At 42.8% G+C, this 18,353-nt stretch overlaps 1 protein-coding gene across 5 annotated transcripts in view; it reads right to left on the reverse strand.

The window, feature by feature from the left end:
- SHANK3 (SH3 and multiple ankyrin repeat domains 3) overlaps positions 1 to 18,353 on the reverse strand; it is a 371,832-nt gene that overhangs the window by 255,122 nt on the left and 98,357 nt on the right. The gene's annotated exons all lie outside the window — the stretch shown is intronic.

Genomic DNA, 18,353 nt, shown 5'->3' on the forward strand with positions numbered 1-18,353 from the left:
GGGGTGGGAGTGGTGGGAAATACAGCATTGAATCACAGCTAGTAATTCCAAACTAGTTGTGATGTTTTTTTCAGAACAAGGTCCAAAAATATTCTTTTAAAATGTGAAAGAACCACAGTGAGGTGGGTAGCAGAACATGAAGCCAGTTGCTGGTCCTCAGAATATTAAACTGGAAGAACCATGCTGGACCGAACTGTTAAAGTCTTGCATTTGATACAACTGCCCCTGCACACCAGTGCCTCTCCTGCCCACGCAGCAGCATATCCATATCGTGCTTACATGGCAGGAACCCCTGAGGACAGCGCAGCACCTACAGCTGATTTGGGAATGAGAACCATCTGGACCAGAGAGATTCCCAGTAGAAAAAAAAGTGCTACTGCTCAGAGCATGGAAACACCTCTAAGAGCAGGCTGAGATACTGATGATTATATTGCCTGTCCATGCTGGGACCATTTTGCTGTACCCCCACACTTTTTTAAACTTAGGAGTGACATATGGGACAAACAAATTTGATCAGGCAGTCAGTAGAAACTGAATCAGTCCAGACACCGACAGAGTCAAGAGCAATACTGGCAGCTCCAGCTGCCTGTTAAACATTTTCCTGCCCTCCTACAAGAACAGCTTTTAGAAATACGAGATTCATTTGCATTTTACCACTAACTTGTGATGAAGGGATATTTTTAACTTAGTGACTCAGTACAGCATGTACACCTCTCTACTACGATCCTTTATCAGCAGAAATAGTCTTACTATTCTCAATAATGCTCAATATAGCTCAACAATGTTTATATGGCTTTTTTTTTTTTCTTTCCTGAGTCCTAGAATTCATGCTGCAACTCCTCAGCCAGAACTGTAAGAGATCAGTAATGGCTGGAAGAAATGAAACCTTCTGCAATCTCAAAATGAGGCCACAGTAACAGAGAAAAAAGAGTAAGAATTGCTGTTTTCCCCCAAGCTTGCTTCCAATTGTAATCTGTCTCTATACATATACAAGGCTTACTGGCCCAAACATCACATTCTCTAAACAGGCAACAAAAGCTTTTGTACAGAAGGACAAATGACCAGAAGAATCTGGGGAGGTTTGATAGCTAAAATACCCACGCTAACAAAAGACTGGAAAGGAGAACTTAGAAAAAGCATTTGAACTTCAAGGTTCTTCAAACAATTAACACTGTCTCGGTGAAAAATCCAAACTCAAAGTAAAAATTATGAGTTTCATTAGATATATCCAAAACATATGATTCTATAGTGAATGCACATGCTGCAATGTGAACTGCTTCTGTCACTGCAAATACCCGATGGCATCCCTCCTGGTCAATCTGCAGGTGGTGGAGGTCTCCTACAGCCTCACCCACCACCCAGCAGGGAGGTCTGACAGCTGACATGGGACCCCTATGTGCAGGCAACAGAAGCACTCTCTTTTATAGCCATGGAACTGTTACAACTTCCAGGAAAGGCGAGAAGAAACATGCTGAATAAGAAGTCTGCTAAGAATATAATCTCACATAAATCCCTAAGAAGAGAGAAGAGCCCTGCTGTTTACATTTTTCAATCCAACTTGGAAAACGCAAAGGAGATGAAAGGATTTCCCTTATTGCATTGTCACCTCAGCTGGGGATTCACGGCACACTGGTTTCCCCAGCAATGATTGTATTCGACAGACACCGTGCGAGCCCTGGACAGCAGGTCACCACGGGACATGGCTCCAGCTCTCGAGTCCCACAGTTTTCTGAGGGAGGAGAAGCCACAGCACAGAGCAACATGAAATCTGTTTTGCTGAGTCTCCTACGGATCAGGGGAGTTGTTTTTTTTTTTTACATCGATAGGATATCCATCTACTTAGCAGTGTTGTAGAAAGACAGCTCACCACTGGACTGACTGAGCTGCCCATTAAAGCCCATGACTCAGCCATGGGCATGAGGTTACCCAGTCCCACCAGCCACCATGAAGGCAGACTGCCAGCACAGCCAGGATCTTAGCAGTTTTGTGGTGGGCTCCAACCTGCAACACAGTATTTTACACAAGAAACATGAAGAACAGTTCTCCTGACAATTAAAGATTTAAAAAAAAAAAAAAACAGACTTTTCCTGATGCAATGACTGTACAATAGTGAGTATACTGACCTTGAACTTGTGCTTACAAGTACGAACACTGGGAGGTCCAAGATGGATTAACATTATCTGCTCTTTAGTCCCTAAAGATATCCACAGCACCACCTCCCTCTGCTGAGGAAGGGACAGGTCCTGTGACACTTGAAGCTAGCAGATTGCCACCACTGCAGATATCATATTGTAAAGGTCTCAAATGGAAGGAAAGTGGTGGGCTGGGAGACTGAGGAGTAGCAAAGCATATCAACAAGACATGAGTCAGAGTCTTAGCCAAACACATCTGATTATCTGATTTAAGGGAAGCCTCCAGCTGACACAAAAACCGATAAAGATCTCCATGAGGTATGAAGAAAAAGAGAGGATGGCAAATTTCAGTGGCTTTTGATGATACCTTCAAAAGGAAGTTGCATGAATGAAGCACAGAAGAACAGTGAGTAGATGCCACTGGGCGCGACTCTGAAAATGATATTTTTGAATATTTTTTGTACCCGAAAACGTACATACCCCCACTCACTTGAACCTCTGACTTGAGGAGAAGCAGAAAAAGATTTTTGCTGAATCAAATGAACCACCATAGTTTTTGTTCTGCATTAAACCCTGTTCTTAGAGGTATTTCTTAGGTGCAAACTGCAACAATCAAAGAAGTCCAGAACTTTGCCATTATCATCCTAGGTGTGCAAAATCCATACTGACAGTATTGGGTGCAAAGGCAGCAAAGATAAGGCAAGAGCAGAGCCATATCTGAGGCAGGCAAAGGTGAAGCTGCATTGGTTATAGGATTCAATGGGTCAGAAGGAAGCAATTATCAGTGATGCTGCTGGGCAAGAAGAGTGTGGATCTTCCATGGAAAAGTAGTCTCTTAGTTTTGGTGTAGGCAGCCCATTTAGTGTCATAACACTTTTAAGCTACTCAGCTTTCCTTAGACCCTGAGAAGCATCCTGTAACCATGACGGACTTCATGATGGCAACTATTTCCAAACCACTTTCCCCAAAATGTCTCTAGATACTGAGGCTTTCCATCGTTGATGGTTTCCTCCCACATAACTGAGTACTAAACTATTATTTTTAATCACCACAATTTATAGCAGTGCTACCTGAGTAAATATATCTGGATGTTTTTCAATGTTGTCTACCTTTACTTGGCCAGACAGACTTCAAGCATCTTCTACATTTGTTCTAGATTTCCAGAAATCTGGCACTCCTACTAGGTCATTCCCACTGCTCACATATGGTAGTTCCATCTGGACTGCCATATGAGCAGAAAATCTAGATACATTCATAGCAGTGTGTGCTGCCATTATATTGCACAGATGCAGCTAGTCTGATGCTTTCAGGAAGTGTCACTGGGGTCAGTCACTGTATGACTACGCTGTAGACCAAACAGTTCCTGGAAGCAATAGACAGACCTCCTGTGCATGAACTATACAGCTGATCTGAGACAAATGCATCTCAAATGCCCTCTGCTCCTGCAAACCAACTTGCTGTCCAAGGTCTATACAGCAAATGAGTTTTTTATTTTTTTATTTTATTTTTTTCCCTATGGACCACACACATATGCTTTGCTTTAGAAGAGGCAATTTAGCCAAGCAGTTAGACTAACATTCTGCCACTAAGTGTACAAGGAGTATCTGCTAATGATCTGCATCAGGCAGTGGGAACAGGTAAACATATATGAGAAACAGAAAAAAATTTCAAAGCTGTAACCATTCACCATTCAGCCCTAGCCCAAGAGAGATCGAGAATCTTCTCAGTACATTCAGATTAGGCATATGGAGCTACCAGAAAAACAAGATTATTCTCCTAATGAGATGCACTAAAAGACCATCCTAAAGAGACTCAGGTAATGCTGTCATCTCTTCCATCAAGGGGAACAGGGTGTTCTGAACTCCAACACTCCTGGGAAGCTAAAAAACCTCAACAAGGCAGCTTAGAAATGCTGTGCTCAAGAAGTCTTTGAGCTGAAGCCATCAGCCTTGGCATGGGGGGATGGAGAGGGGGGGCACCTCCCCTACAGCCTGCTTTTGGAGACTTGCAGGCCAGAGCAGCGATGCACGCAATAGCAGCTATACAGGCCAACAGTTTCCATGAATTGGCTGTGTTGCTGAAGGGCTGTGGAAGCGATCTTTGACTTCCCTCAGAGACAAATAGTGGGTTGGTGGTATCTACTGAAGGCTCAGAGAAAGATTCTGCAAAGGACTAATGACAGGTTTGGCCAGAGCTATACAGCATCTGCACAGAAACTTCACGGTGCCATTAAACAGACCCTAAGAGATCTAAGCACAGAGTGCTGAATGCAAGGCCCATGGATGGTCAGTGCTGGAGAAAAGAAGCCAGTCTCATATCAGTGGTGCCCAGTGACAGGACAAGAGGCAATGGTTCTCTTGGAACATCAGGAAACATTTTTCTACTCTGAGGATGACTGAGCACTGGTACACATTCCCCAGAGAGATTGTGGAGCCTCCGTTCTTGGAAATATTCAAGAGCCATCTGACTATGGTCCTGAGCAAGCAGTTCTGGGAGACCCAGCTTGAGCACAGAGGTTGAATCAGATGGATCCAGAGGTTCCTTTCAACTTCTGTGAAATGAGTATCTCAGACACTGGAGAGAGGGGAGACATAAATAAGTACATTTCTCAACTGCCTTGTTCACATGGAGTCATGATGGATGCTGCTGTGTAAAGAAGGCAGCACAGGTTAAAGAGGATAGGCCAGTCCTTCTGGGAAAGAGCTAGTCATAGTCTGGCCTCTGGTCCAGCCAGTGCTAAAGGATGCTCTCAAAGGACAGGGCAGCATGTAGAGAACAGTCCTTACCATCAGAATTAGAATTGCCTCTGACAGACCTCCTGAGAGCTATCAGAAAAGTGGGCCCATGTGAACCTAATGAGGTTCAGCAAGTCCACGTGCAAGGCGCTGCACCTGGGTCAGGGCAACCTCAGGCATGGGTGCAGACTGGGAGAAAAACGCATTGAGAGCAGCCCTGCAGAGATGGACTTGGGGGTTCTGGTAAATGAGAAGCTCAACATGAGCCAGCGGTGTGTGCCTGAAGCCCTGAAGGCCAACTGCATCCTGGGTTTCCTTCCTAAGGTCCCTTCCAGCCCAAGCCATTCTATGATTCTATGAAATTCAGGGCTTCCCATGCAAAGCTGAGACTTCAGTGTAACATCTGTAAATGGAACATGACTGCTGCAGGTCAGGGAACATTTTAAGTCAGCAGCATCATCTGGATAATCGAAGCTGAGATGGCATCTGACTCAGAATTAGATCAGTCTCACACTGAAGACTGGAGGAGGAGTGGGAGGGAACCAGGCCAGAAACCTGATCAATTTCTGTAAGATAAACTTCAAATGAAAAGTGAGAGAAAACAAATTAAATAAAATGAGGATAAGAAGAAAGCCTTGAGAGAGCAAGTAGAATAAATAAATAATAAAAAAAGAAGTTCTTCAGAAAACTGCTCCTTGGTAAGCAGCCTGCCTTGTACCTGGAGCAGCACACAGGCACATACCTCTAGATGCCCACAGAGGCAGCACACAGGAAAGGAGGATGTGTGTCCCATGCACCGTGGCAAGCCTGGGGTACACGTTCATTTGGCATATACACTCAATCTTCGAGCATTGTCATGCTTGGCCTCTCAAAAAGCAACTTTCAGCCTATTACATGATGACAGAAAATCAATCATGCTCAGATAGTCTTTTCCTCATCTGCTATCTTATACTCTAGCAATGGGAAGCTTGGAGTTTAACTCTTTATGATTGATAAGAGAAGCTGAATAGGGCAGTGACCTACAAGGAGAAAACATTTTAAATCTGTCACAAAGAAGAAAAATCACAGGTCCATCAAAGTCCTTGGTCCATCAAAGATGCAGACGATACAATTGTAGGCAGCATGTAGAAAAGGCTAGAAGGCTGGTATTTAGTAGGAAAAAGTGAATGAATTCTTCCCAAATGGCAGAGCATACAGAATGGAAATTTACCAACTAACAGAATGGAAGATTGCTGATAGCATTTTCTAAGCATAATTAATAATTAAATAGACAAGTCTCGATAAGTTTCAGAAAGTCTTGAAAAACTAGTAATGGAACTTTTCATGCCCATTAAAATACTGGGTCTTGGAAAATTAGAGAAATTCCAGGGAACAGGAGGATCACCAGTGCTCTCCAATATTTATAATTATCAAAAACATTGACCTCAGAAACCAGAGAATGAGCTGCCTGGCATCAGGCACATGGATGTGAGACAAAATGAACATTCCCTCGCTGCCTGGTGGCTTCCAGCCCCCTGCAGACAGCCTGCTGCAGAGGAGTCAGGCAGCTCAGCGGCACGCTGACCCTCCCAGCCGTGCTCCCCTGGCGCTGTGGCTGGCACGATGCTGGCTGCCGGTCAGTGTGAACCACCACCTGAATTGGCTGCTCGCGCTGAAGGGACTGCTCTCTGCATGTGACAGCTTCATCTGAGCACATCAAACTATCAGCCCTTCTGAAATAAGAAAAAGTTTTATGTTAACCATGTAAGGGCTGAAGTTTCAATTACAGAGCAGGAATTGACAGAAGAAGAGTATGCTCTCTCATTTCATTTCTTTTCTTTTGAGAAAAGCAATTTCAGCTTTCTCAAAAATGAACTCAGTTTTCCTCTCTTACCTGTTTTCCTCTTTATTTTCCTTCCTGTTTCTCATTCTGCTAAGAAGCCAGAACTCACCTTTGTATTTTCAGTAATGGTGCCTCACACCTTTTCCCATCCCCCTGCTTTACAGTTGCATTTTTTGCCTGTATCTGGGTTTATATTCATATTGTTTCCATTCATTACTGCACCTTTTTCTCATCTGATTGGTTTTCTTGCTATTCAAAACATGGTCAGAAATATAACAATACTTTATGAATTACATAGCACAAAAAATATTAACTACACTCACAACATCTACTTTGTTTTCTAAAATCTTCAGAGACCATGTATAGTACATTAAGAATACTAATGCATATTTAGCATTTAGAATGCTTCTCTAAATTATTTTCGCCTGCATACCTTACGCCAGTTTTGACACTACAGACTTTAATTAGATTTTATTCTTCCTTTACTGATAATTTCCTTATTTTTTTGAAAAACTTGTTAAAAGAAGAAGGCATAATACATAAATTGACAAATAAATACACTGATTGACAAGTTTATGAGTCTGGCTGACAAACAACTATGTCTGAAGTCAGAAAGATGAAATTCAGGTCTAGCACAAAGTGTTACACTTGGAACAGAGAAATAAAATGCATAAATACGAGGCAGAGAATAACTGGCTAAGCATCATGAAGCAAAAAACTGTGTGTGGTAGCATCAGTAACCCCAAACTAAACACAAGCCAAGAAAATGGTGATATTACATAGACAAATTTAATTATTTGTATTACAATAATGTATCACAAGTTGGCAAGGACCCATCTGGACTGATACGTTCAGTTTTGGGACACAGGTCTTTAAGAATGAGGTAAACAAATTGAAAGCAGCAAGTTGGAAAAGAGACTTGGAAAAAATGAAGACTGAGGAAAAATGGAAAGAACTGGGCTTGTTCATCTTAAATCTTTGGAAAAAAAAAAAAAAAGTATTACAAAAAGGCTGGTGATCAATTATCCTACCGATCCACTGCTGGAAGGCCAAAAAAAATACACTTACCTTTCAAAAAAATTAAAAACTAAGAACAAATTTCTGATTTTCTCAGCAGAGATAAGCACCGACAAAAACTACTTTGCCTGGATGCAGAGTTTCCTTGGCTGATAGTTGTGAAGCAGATTTGACAAACATTTCCAGGGCTGATTGCCTACTGAGGGTAGCTAGAAAATGTGGTATCTGGATTTCCATTCAAGACATTCATGTCCAAAAACAAATGATACAGCAAATTTAGCTTTTTTGGTGACAGTATATTCAGATTGGGTCCAGAATTTATTCATTATATACATATTATTTGTTTTATATAAATAACTTGCTAAAAATGCATTTGTTGATGTAGAAATGTTGTCAAGGACGGCATTACTCAGTGGCTTTGCTCCCCAACCTACCCCAACCTATCCTGTGCCAGTAATGACCACCTGGCCAAACGTATTGATTCTGAGGGTAACACTGAAGACACACAGTCTGGTGGGATATGGGACAGGTCATGGCTACAGCAGAACCTGAGCCAAAATCTGATGTTTGCCTGAGAGCAGCCAGCCTAAGCAACACAAAGGGGAAAACAAACAAACAAAAAACTTCTGCATAAACTCTCAGGATAAAATTTTACAGCCAAAAAGAGTAACTGAATGTATCAACTAGATATACACGAGTTTAGTCAAGAGCTCTCTATGTCACAGTAACAGGACCTGTGTGCACTAACATACTGGGATGCTCCCAGTAGCCATGGTAAAGAACATGGGAACAGAGAGGAAGATCTTATGTACCCAAAAGTGATCCAGTAGCTATAAAAGCTACTTTAAGATGTGTATGTGAAGGAAATAAAGTTATTTTGCTTATCTGTGGAGACATGATCCCTGTGCACAGGTACTGCAACATGGGGAAGAAGCTCAAGTACAAGGCTTTCCAGTTTCTGTAACACAGAGAAAAGCTAATAATGGGAGGATTAAATTAGGCAGAGTGGCACTGAGGTAAGACAACTTCTAGCAGCAAGGGTAATTAAACTGCTTTTGAAGAAAAGCGACAGACCCCACTGCACTGCAATTCTCATGCAGCAGACTGTATGTGAGCAAGGAGCACAGAACTGGTGGTCCCCATCAGCCATATATCCCACCCTCAGGGGTGGGGAAGGACAGGTCTGCCTGCACTGACTGGTGGCATTTCCATCCCTGAATCAAGCCCAAGTCTGCACTCCAGCAGGGTAATGAATTTTTGTTTTCAGGAGGAATGGGTTGTTTTATCCTTAATTCCCAATAGGCCTAAAGAGACACAATGATTTAAAAAAAAAAAAGAAAAGAGAGAGAGAGAAGACATCCACACACAAGCGAGGCATGTTATCTCCTTGGCTTATCAGAAAATCAGAGAACTGTAGAGACAAAATCTCCTCTGTGCCTGGAGAAACAAGGAAGGTGGTGAGAGCAGACAATGAGCACCCCAAAAGGTGTTGAATTCTGCTTGGCTTCACAGGCAAAATGAGGAGATGCCAGCCTCACATGTTGAAAACATTACCAATACTATTCTGAAAGGAACAATTAGGCACTACAGTTACTAATTATTTATTTTTGCTGCAAACCGTGCTTCTTAAATCCATATTATGAGGAAGTTTTTAATTAATTTTGAGTATAAGAAAAGCTAGTAGAAGCTTGGTTACTATGCTATCTGATCATTGAAGACAACAAAGATCCTATAAGCATATAATAAACTTCTCAAAGGTCAGAAATTGTAATCAGTTATAACGTTAACCTTTAACGAACATACTTTTAAAGGTACAAAAAATATGTTTTCCCTCTCAGATAGATAGCAAATGAAGTAAGGATGAGGAAGATGTGTTACATTTTTTATACATAACAGGTTGAATAACCACTCCAGTGTGAACTGCCAACTGGAACTCCACACCTCCATAAATTATTTTAATTTCTACTATAGTAGAGCTAGAGATAAAAATCAGTAGGCTCTGCACACACTTACAAAAAACCACAACCCTTACAATCCAAACACTTGACAGGAGAGAACAGATGGAGGAGAACAAGGTTACTGTTGTAGTGAGGACAAGAAAAATATGGAGCTTATTAATAAAAATAATGGTATAGACATTTTCACAACAGCTAAAAAATGTTGGCATTAGTTAGTACTAACTCTTTAAAGCATGTTAAATAGCAGATGATGTTTGTGTATTTTACACATGTTGAGGAACAATGGCAGCTAGCTTGCAAGAGTTTACAGCTAAGCTAGCTAAAGTGTAAAATAACTATCTTTGTCATTTCCTTCCAAGTATACTTAACACTGACACTTGTAATCTACATAAGTAGAATTAGATATATTATTTTCTATAACATCACAAGATATGATGTCATTAGTTAGTTGTAAATCTAAACACTGTCAGCTAAAATTTAAGTTAAATTAGAAAAACCATTGTTAAGTGAAGACATTCTTTAACAAAATCACTCCATTTGAGAAAATTCTGTTGCCTGGGCAACATGACTGCAAATTGCAGAGTTCAGACCATGATGTCTATTTTAAAGCAACAAAATACAAATCTTTGAAGAAAATACATCTAACAACCTGTTTGTATTGTACTAAAAGCTGATGCAAATGGTATGTTAAGTTAACATCAAAATGCAAATCTTTAAGGATTTAAGGTGAACCGTTCAAAGTACTACCAGGCTATTAGGCCCAATTATATGTGTGACAGATGCAAAAGATTGAGAAAGGTCAAGGTATGAAATGAGATATAGCAACCAAAGTGTGTAAAGAATACATGGGACACAAGAAAGCATAATAATGCTTCTGCAAGAGTGGATCAAGCACACCAGCAAATTGTCACGGGAGGAAAGCATTAGTATGATGAATGCCAGAGGGTTAACTGGCTTTTTGCTTTAGCTTTTTACTTTGCAATTGGTTGTGATCATTCAGCAAATATCACCAAATCAGCAAATCAGTTGGGCCTGATAAAACTATCACACGGTATTTAGGGCATTATTTGCCTTTGTGTCTGTTTTTGCAATCTGTCTATGAATTGCCTTTACTTTTCTACAAATCACCAGAGATCTGCAGACCATGTGTGAGTCACACTGCCAAAAATCTGCTGGGAGAAATCTGCAGAGTTAGTGGTTTACTCCAATCATCTCTGAAGGTTCTCAGATGCCTGAAAAGGAGGGATGCTACCACTAGATTTAAAATATGCAGCACAAGAAAGAGAGAAACAGCAGTAGAGAAGAGACAGCTTAATTTTATTGTCCAGAACAATGCTGGCTGAAGCAGACAATTTTTAAACAGAAGAACAACAGCATTAATTTGCAAAGAGCATAAGGAATCCAAGTTACTTCTATGACAGGGTAGCAAGCCAGGCTTTTTGAAGACCAAAGAAACTAAAGATACCATACAGCTGCCTTCACCAAAAATTTTGACAGTCTTATGTGACATTCTCAGAAGCTATAGGAATTAAATGTAGGTGAAACTCCTGCTAAGTAGATGAAAAACTGATCAGAAAACTAATTCATAACTTACTGTCAGTCTAAAAACACACTGAATGGTTTTCACAGGACCTTACCCCAGGTTCAGCAGTATTTATTTTTTTAATTAACATCCTGGATGATAGAGTACAGAGCCTGCTTATTAAATTCCTAAATGAGATGAACCTGGAAGGAGGTGCAAACTGATTAGAGGATTAGAATGAAAATGATTGTTGGAAACTCAAGAAATGTATGAGGAGAAAAAAATAGGATTTTACTCGATAGAGAAAACTATAATCTAGATTTATGTTCAAGGTTTATAGAAGATGGAGCCAGACTCTTCCCCATGATGCACAAAGAATAAGAGGCAACTGGCACAAGTTGCACCAGGTGAAATTTTGTTTGGGCACAATTAAAAGACTCTTCACTAGGAGAAAGGCTAAGTACTAGAACAAGTCCCAGAGAGGTGGGAATGCTCCAGCCATGGGAACTTTCCCAGAATTACTGGGAAAGGCCCTGAGTAACCTCACCAGCTCTGGGGCTGGCCCTCCTCTGAGCAGTAGAGCTGGACTAGAGATGTCCCAAGGTCTGCTCAACATGAATCGCTTGGGTGAGCCTGTGTTACCAGGCAGGGACACATTCCACAATGCAACAGGCAACAGTCCTGCTGTAGAAAATCTGAGGATTGCAGGATCACAAGCTCAACATGAATCAACAAAGTCACATTGTGGCAGGAAAAGGGAAAATATACCAGGATTTACAATTAGCCTCACCTTTAACCTGTGTGATGTAATCTCTCTGTTCTGTGCAGACCAGTTAGGGTGTCAGCTGGAGTAAGCTACTTTGGGGAACTGAATTAAATAAAAGATATGGGGAGAATCCACAGTAAATCAACGGTAATGATCAGATTATGCTTTCAAGGTCTCTGCAGGAAAACCTGCGTGTTCTGGGACACTTAGTCCACGGAACAGAAGATGAGGTGGGGAAGGGGTGATGAGGCCATAAAAGCAGAAAGAAGGCAGCTGCAGCAAGGACAAAAATAATCTGTTTTTAATAACCAAGGAAAAGTGAAGGGCTTAAAATTCAATAAGAAAGATTCAGGTTAGATGTCAGAAAAAGCCTTCTGACAGCAGAGACAACTAAGCACAGAGACTGTGTTAGGAAGCTGCAGTCAATGTCCAGCACAGGAGGGTCTCAGGAGCAGGTCACACAAACACCAGTCATAAAGCATTCAGACAGTGCTGATTCTGTGTGTGGGAAGAACAGTGCACAAAATGGTCTCAAGTTTCTTCTCAGTCTTATCTGCATATGGCCTGGTCAATAGGTGGCTGACACCGAATGAGGGAAGCACAGGAAACATCTAACCTTAACTTCAGGAGGTTTTCAGTACGGTCTCCAATAGCATCTTTATTGCAAAACAGGAATAGGCTGTTTTGGGTACATGTATGATGAGGTAGGCAGACATCTGGCAGGACCACCAGTCTCAAGGAGTGACAATCAGCAGTACGAAGCCCATCTGATGGTCAGTTACAAGCTCATTGCTCAGGGATGGCCGTGGCAGCTGGCACCATGTGGTACCTTCATTAACAGCCATGATGATGAAAGGAAAACCACTGTCAGCCAGTTTAGAAGCAGTCAACAGGCAACAAGAGCCAGGCTGTTCCTCAGAGGGGCCTCCAGCAGCTGTAGGAATGGCCACAAGGACTGGCAGAGACAAGCACCAAGCCCTGACTATGGCCTCCAGCAATCCTGGGGGATGGAATGGGACAGGACCAGATGGGGTGACTGGATAGCAAATGGCTTTGCAGAAAAACCCAGGGATCCCCACGGGCCTTCAGAACCAGCACTGATAGTGCCCTCGGGCAGTGAAGGCTGAGCTCATCCTGGGTAGTGATGGCTGATGGCAGCCAGCAGGTGTGGGCAGGGATGGCTCCTCTCCACTCAGCTCTGGTGAGACCCATCAAGATACTGGGGCCAGGCTGGGCTCACCATCCTAGACCCCCTCACAGTCAGGGATATCCTTAGTACCCTTGGGTGAATCCCATCTAGCTCCATAGACTTATGAATGTTCAAATAACCTAACAGGTCACTTACAGTTTTCTGCTGGATTGTACTAGTTTCATCTCACTCCCTGCCATCATCTTCCAATCAGGGGGCTGGGTACGCTGAGAACAATTGGCCTGACTAATAAAGACTGAGGCAAAAAAGGCACTAAGTATTAAGCACACTTTTCCTCATTGTTTCCCCTCACATCCAATAAAGGATGAATGTTCTCATTAATCTGCTTTTTGTTGTTAATATACATGTATTTATAGAATATATTCATTGTCTTTTCCTGTAATTGCCAAATTGAGTTCCTATTGGGCTTTGGCCCTCCTAATTTTCTCCCTGCACAACTTCATACCAGCACTGAAGTCCTCCTGAGTTCCCTGCCCCTTCTTCCAGAACTCTTCCAAAAGAATTCATAAATTCCTTTTCTTCTTGAGTTCCTGAAGAAGCACTCTGTTTATTCATTTTACATGTGAAATTATCACAGCTAAATTATCCCCAGACCTAGGGAAAAAATCCAGTCATGAAGCAGAGATCTACATGCTACTCTGCAGTTTGAGGGATGAGTCACACACTAAACCCCCAGGACCTGTTGAGCACCTCCCCACTGATGCCATGGGCAGCCCCATCAATAGCTCAGACCCAAAGACTGCCTCTTACTGAGGGAATCCCACACTAAGGTGTTTGCCCAAGTCACTAAGTTTAGGTGAACGGTACTTCACCCCACTACAAGTGGAAGAGATGAAGCCATTTACTTGTTCTGTGCTGGACGCATCCAGGAGCCTGGTCATCTCCTGACGTGCTGACACCACCGTGCCTAGATGGGTACCTTGGCTGCCCACCAAATGAGGCATGCAAGAAACTGCTGCCAATCCCCATGCTGCTGCCCAGCACATCCGCTGCCCTACATCAGGCCATGATGAACCAGACAATGCTGAGCAACATCTCTGCTTTGCAGGGGGCAATCTTTGCACATGTACCCTCAATTCAGGCAACCATTTCTTTATGTCAAGCCAAATATTTTTCTGAAACACTGACAATGGAGCTAAAAATTATCTAAAACCTCTGGCTTGTGCTTGAGCTTCATGGTCAAGATCAGTCTTTCCAGCTGAGAAGCACTGATGTTAGCACAAGTGATTGAGAACACCATTTTGTGGCAAATACAGATGAGAAGCCTCCACCAGAAAAGGCAAGTCACAGTTCCAGTAAAGTATCTTCCATTACTGCTGGGAAAGAAGTAATGGAAAAATACATGCAGAAAGATGACTTACCAGTGACAACACATGCATGTAAACACGGATGTCACCTGGAAATAACCCAATACTGACAGCTGGTTTCATTTCCCTTTGAACTACCATGGGAGCCCAAGCTCATCTCCACCGCCCCTCTCCTTCTGAGCCTGAAAACAAAAGCTACAGCATGCCCGTTGCCATTCCAGATCCTCTTCATAGGAAGTCAGTGCCTCGGAGGACTCAAATAAGAATGTACACAATAATCTAGCATGTGAACAAGATTGCTTGATGAACTGCAGCTTACCACCAAGCCTACGTGTACGTTTGTGCTATGGATGACACTGAGGCAACCGCATACCTGCTGTAGAGAGCTCCTCAGGTCCTTCATGCGTGCACTAGCAGCAAACCGCTCCACCACCACGACTTCAGCTCTGAGGTGGTGCAGCAATCCAGTACACCTGGAGACGGCAAGGGCCAACCTCCAGGTGTCAGGACCAGAAATATCTGGGGTTGAGAAATTAAACAAGTGATTCTGAAATGACTCAGCCACTGAAAACACATCATCCAGGAACATACAGGGGCAGTGTAAGTAACCTCCAAAACACTGTCCATATAATAAAAAAAAAGTCATCTTGACACTGAGAACACAAAGCACAGACTCCATGTTAGAGATACAAGATTTAGGAAAGAAAACTGGGAAATTACCGGTATTAAGATAAAACTTGGATGTTCCTTAAAAGGAAACTGCTGGCATCTCCATCAGGCCACTGAAAAATACAGGGCAAGGTTTAAGTCATCTATTACACAATGTGAACTTCTACTTTTTAAACAGGTGTAAGGGCAACTAGAAAAGCTACTTTTATTAAATGAAGGGTTAAAAAATAACCCAGAGTTTTAAAGTAAAAGCATGACAGTTTGTGACCCCTGCCTTACTCCCACCAGCGTACTGGGCTCCTGAGAAAGAAAATACTTAAGTGAGCCCTTAAGACATCCAAAAGCCAGGAAGGAAAAGGAAGGCATGACCTGATGCACTGGCAGTGACAAGCTAGGTGAAAAGAAACCACAGAACTTAACACAGCTAAGGCACGGTTTTACCCCATCTCACACCAACCACTCAGAATAGCTGGGACTGATGAACCCATGGGAAAAGGAGACACACAGGCATGGTAGCAGAAACTAAACGGTTTGTATGGCTACTGAGCAGAAGCAGTTTAGGATTCTCCTGCTGTTTACACGGAAATCTCTATATGGAAGAGATAGGGTTCCTCTGGTCACAGCAGCTCTCCAACCTGACAGTACATGGTAGACTGCTGAGAGACACAAGTGGCACAGTTGGCCCAGCCTCTGATACAGAGGTAGCAAAATCAGCAGGTATCTTAGAAGACACAGGGAAATAAGACAGATGGGCTCTTCCCATGTCTCATCTCTGTCTGTAATAATGAGGACATTACAGTATGGATGCATGGACAGCTAGATGGGGAAAAAAAAGCTGGTTGGATGGTTCAGGTCAAAGAGATTGAATGGGTCTTTCTCTACCTAACTGCTACAGACAAGTGGAACACGACAGAGGTCATACGGTTTTCAAGTACCTCCAGACTGGTGATGATCAATATATTCAAGGGCAGAGCTACAATCAATAGGGACCTGAACAGGCTGGAGGAATAGGCCAGGAGGACCCCCGTAAAATTCAGAATGGACAAATCCGAAGTCATATCTGAGAAGGAAGCAACCTTGGCAATGACATGCTGAGGAGCAGTTCAGCAGAAAAGGCCCTAGAGAAAACAGGATGGATGACAGCCATAGGGACAATGACTTTTACAAGAGTAGAGGGTGTCTTCTTCCATCATACACACTTGTTAATGTAGACTCCAACAATCAAACTGTCACCTGGACATCAAACCTCATGAGACAGGAAGACTGTTTCACATAGCTCATTGACAGCGTCAGACGTGGATCGTCAATAAAACTTCATCAACAGGAGGACTTCTGATGGTCCCAGAAAGTCTCATCCAGCATCCTACTGGAAATAGCCCAGGCAGCACCAACTCAAGATAAGGGGAGACCATCTGCACATAAGATGCTCACCTGAGAATCAACAACTGTTCTGATAAAGTTCAGCTTGCAAAGGTAAATGGTTTCATTTCCAAGTCTAGTCATGTAATCTGCATACTCAGAAAGGGACATAGCTGTTCACAGAATTTGGAAGGTCATCTCTTTTGGAATCACTCTGTCAGCTGACATTAAGGAAAAAGAAAAGAGAAGCCCAAAACATTGCAAATGAACAGTAGCTAACACTTCATATTTCAATTTAAAAAAAAAAAAAAAAAAAAAGAACTGTAGACAGGCTGACCTGGAAGACTTGGAGCTATCAACAGTCCTATGCTTGAGCTAAAATGGGGCTTTTGGGCCCACAGGGTGGGGGCCTGAGGTGAAGCTGGCGAAGGACATTAAGGATCTTGAGTGCCCTCAGGGCCCTGACAATACAGACCTGTAATGGAAGTGGTTATCTTCCTTGACACAATGTTAACCTCAAGACAAGGTAGACTCATGAAAACTGTCCCTGAAAAGGGCCAAGAAAAAGAGACAGAAATAAGAAATGGATCATTCAGTTGTTGGCAACTATTCAGCACCCAAGCATCTGATGCTGTATGATCCCAACACAATAATATCCTATCAGAAGCACGAAAAGACAGAAAAGGGAGTCTAGAGGACAAAGGGGCATGTGGCATCCACAGAGCACCTTCCTAGTCCTTTCACAGAACAGAAAGGTTGGAGCAGGCTTAGGACAGATAGCATGAAATCTTTGACTGATCTATTCAAAGAGCCCAGCTTGCAGAGATGTGTCCAAACAGGATCAGTTTCCTTCCACCCCACATGCACTGTGACCACATCCACAGGGATGAGGGATCTGCAACAGGAGAGGCAGAAGGGAGCAAATGCAGGAACGCCCCACATGAAGCTTCTGCATGAGAGCCCTACAGCCATGCTGAGAGCTCATTGTTTTGTCCAAACCATGTCCCATAGCATCTGACCCTGTTGGGGGAAAGGGAGATGTCCTCCTCCTCCCCCAGCAGGGTCAGACTGACCACTCAGCAACCATTCACTGTGTTTGCACAACCACCTACTTGTATGGCTGTCTACACATTACAACCATCTGCTGGATGCCTTTCTGTTGTTTAAATATGATGGTGGGTTCACCACATCCCCAGCTGCAACTGTCAGTCTTCACAGTCTTGGCTTGAGTGTTTGGCCTTCCCATTGCAGGCCCCTGACCCACAGCATGCTCCACTGGCCAGTGCCCCAAGTCCAGTCAGTGAGCACCTGAAGACACATGGGAGGTTTGATGTTTGTGAGACAACTAGTGCTTTAGTAGCACTTTGTTTCTGATTCCCCACCAGGGATGCTGCTAAAATAGCTGGAAGGAAAAAAATATATATTATTATTTTCTAGTGTATTTTAAGTATGCAGTATCCCACCTGAAAAATGATTTATCCAACCGTTAGTGAGAAAAACATATTTGAATGATGCTGGGGAGCTTTCGGAAGGACTACATCTGCATACAGGACTCTCATACAATTTATGGAAGTCAAGCCAGCTAAGAGCAATGGAAGACAGATGTAGGTATAAACCCTGGCTTGATAAAACAGTAAGTTGAAGATTTCCAGAAGCTGAAAAGGTACTATGGGAAAACTCTTACCCTAAACCTACCCTGCTTTGGCAGCCCTCTCTGAAGCCTGCCACTAGCCACAAAGAGGTGACAATGCTCCCAGCACTCCTGCCCCACCATACCGGCCATGTGCTGCAGTCCACAAGCGCTCCATCAGGCCATTCTGCAGCTGGAAGAACTCACCACACAGCACAGTGAGATG

Source organism: Anas acuta, chromosome 1, assembly GCF_963932015.1.
Source record: "Anas acuta chromosome 1, bAnaAcu1.1, whole genome shotgun sequence".
In the NCBI taxonomy this organism is placed as follows: domain Eukaryota; kingdom Metazoa; phylum Chordata; class Aves; order Anseriformes; family Anatidae; genus Anas; species Anas acuta.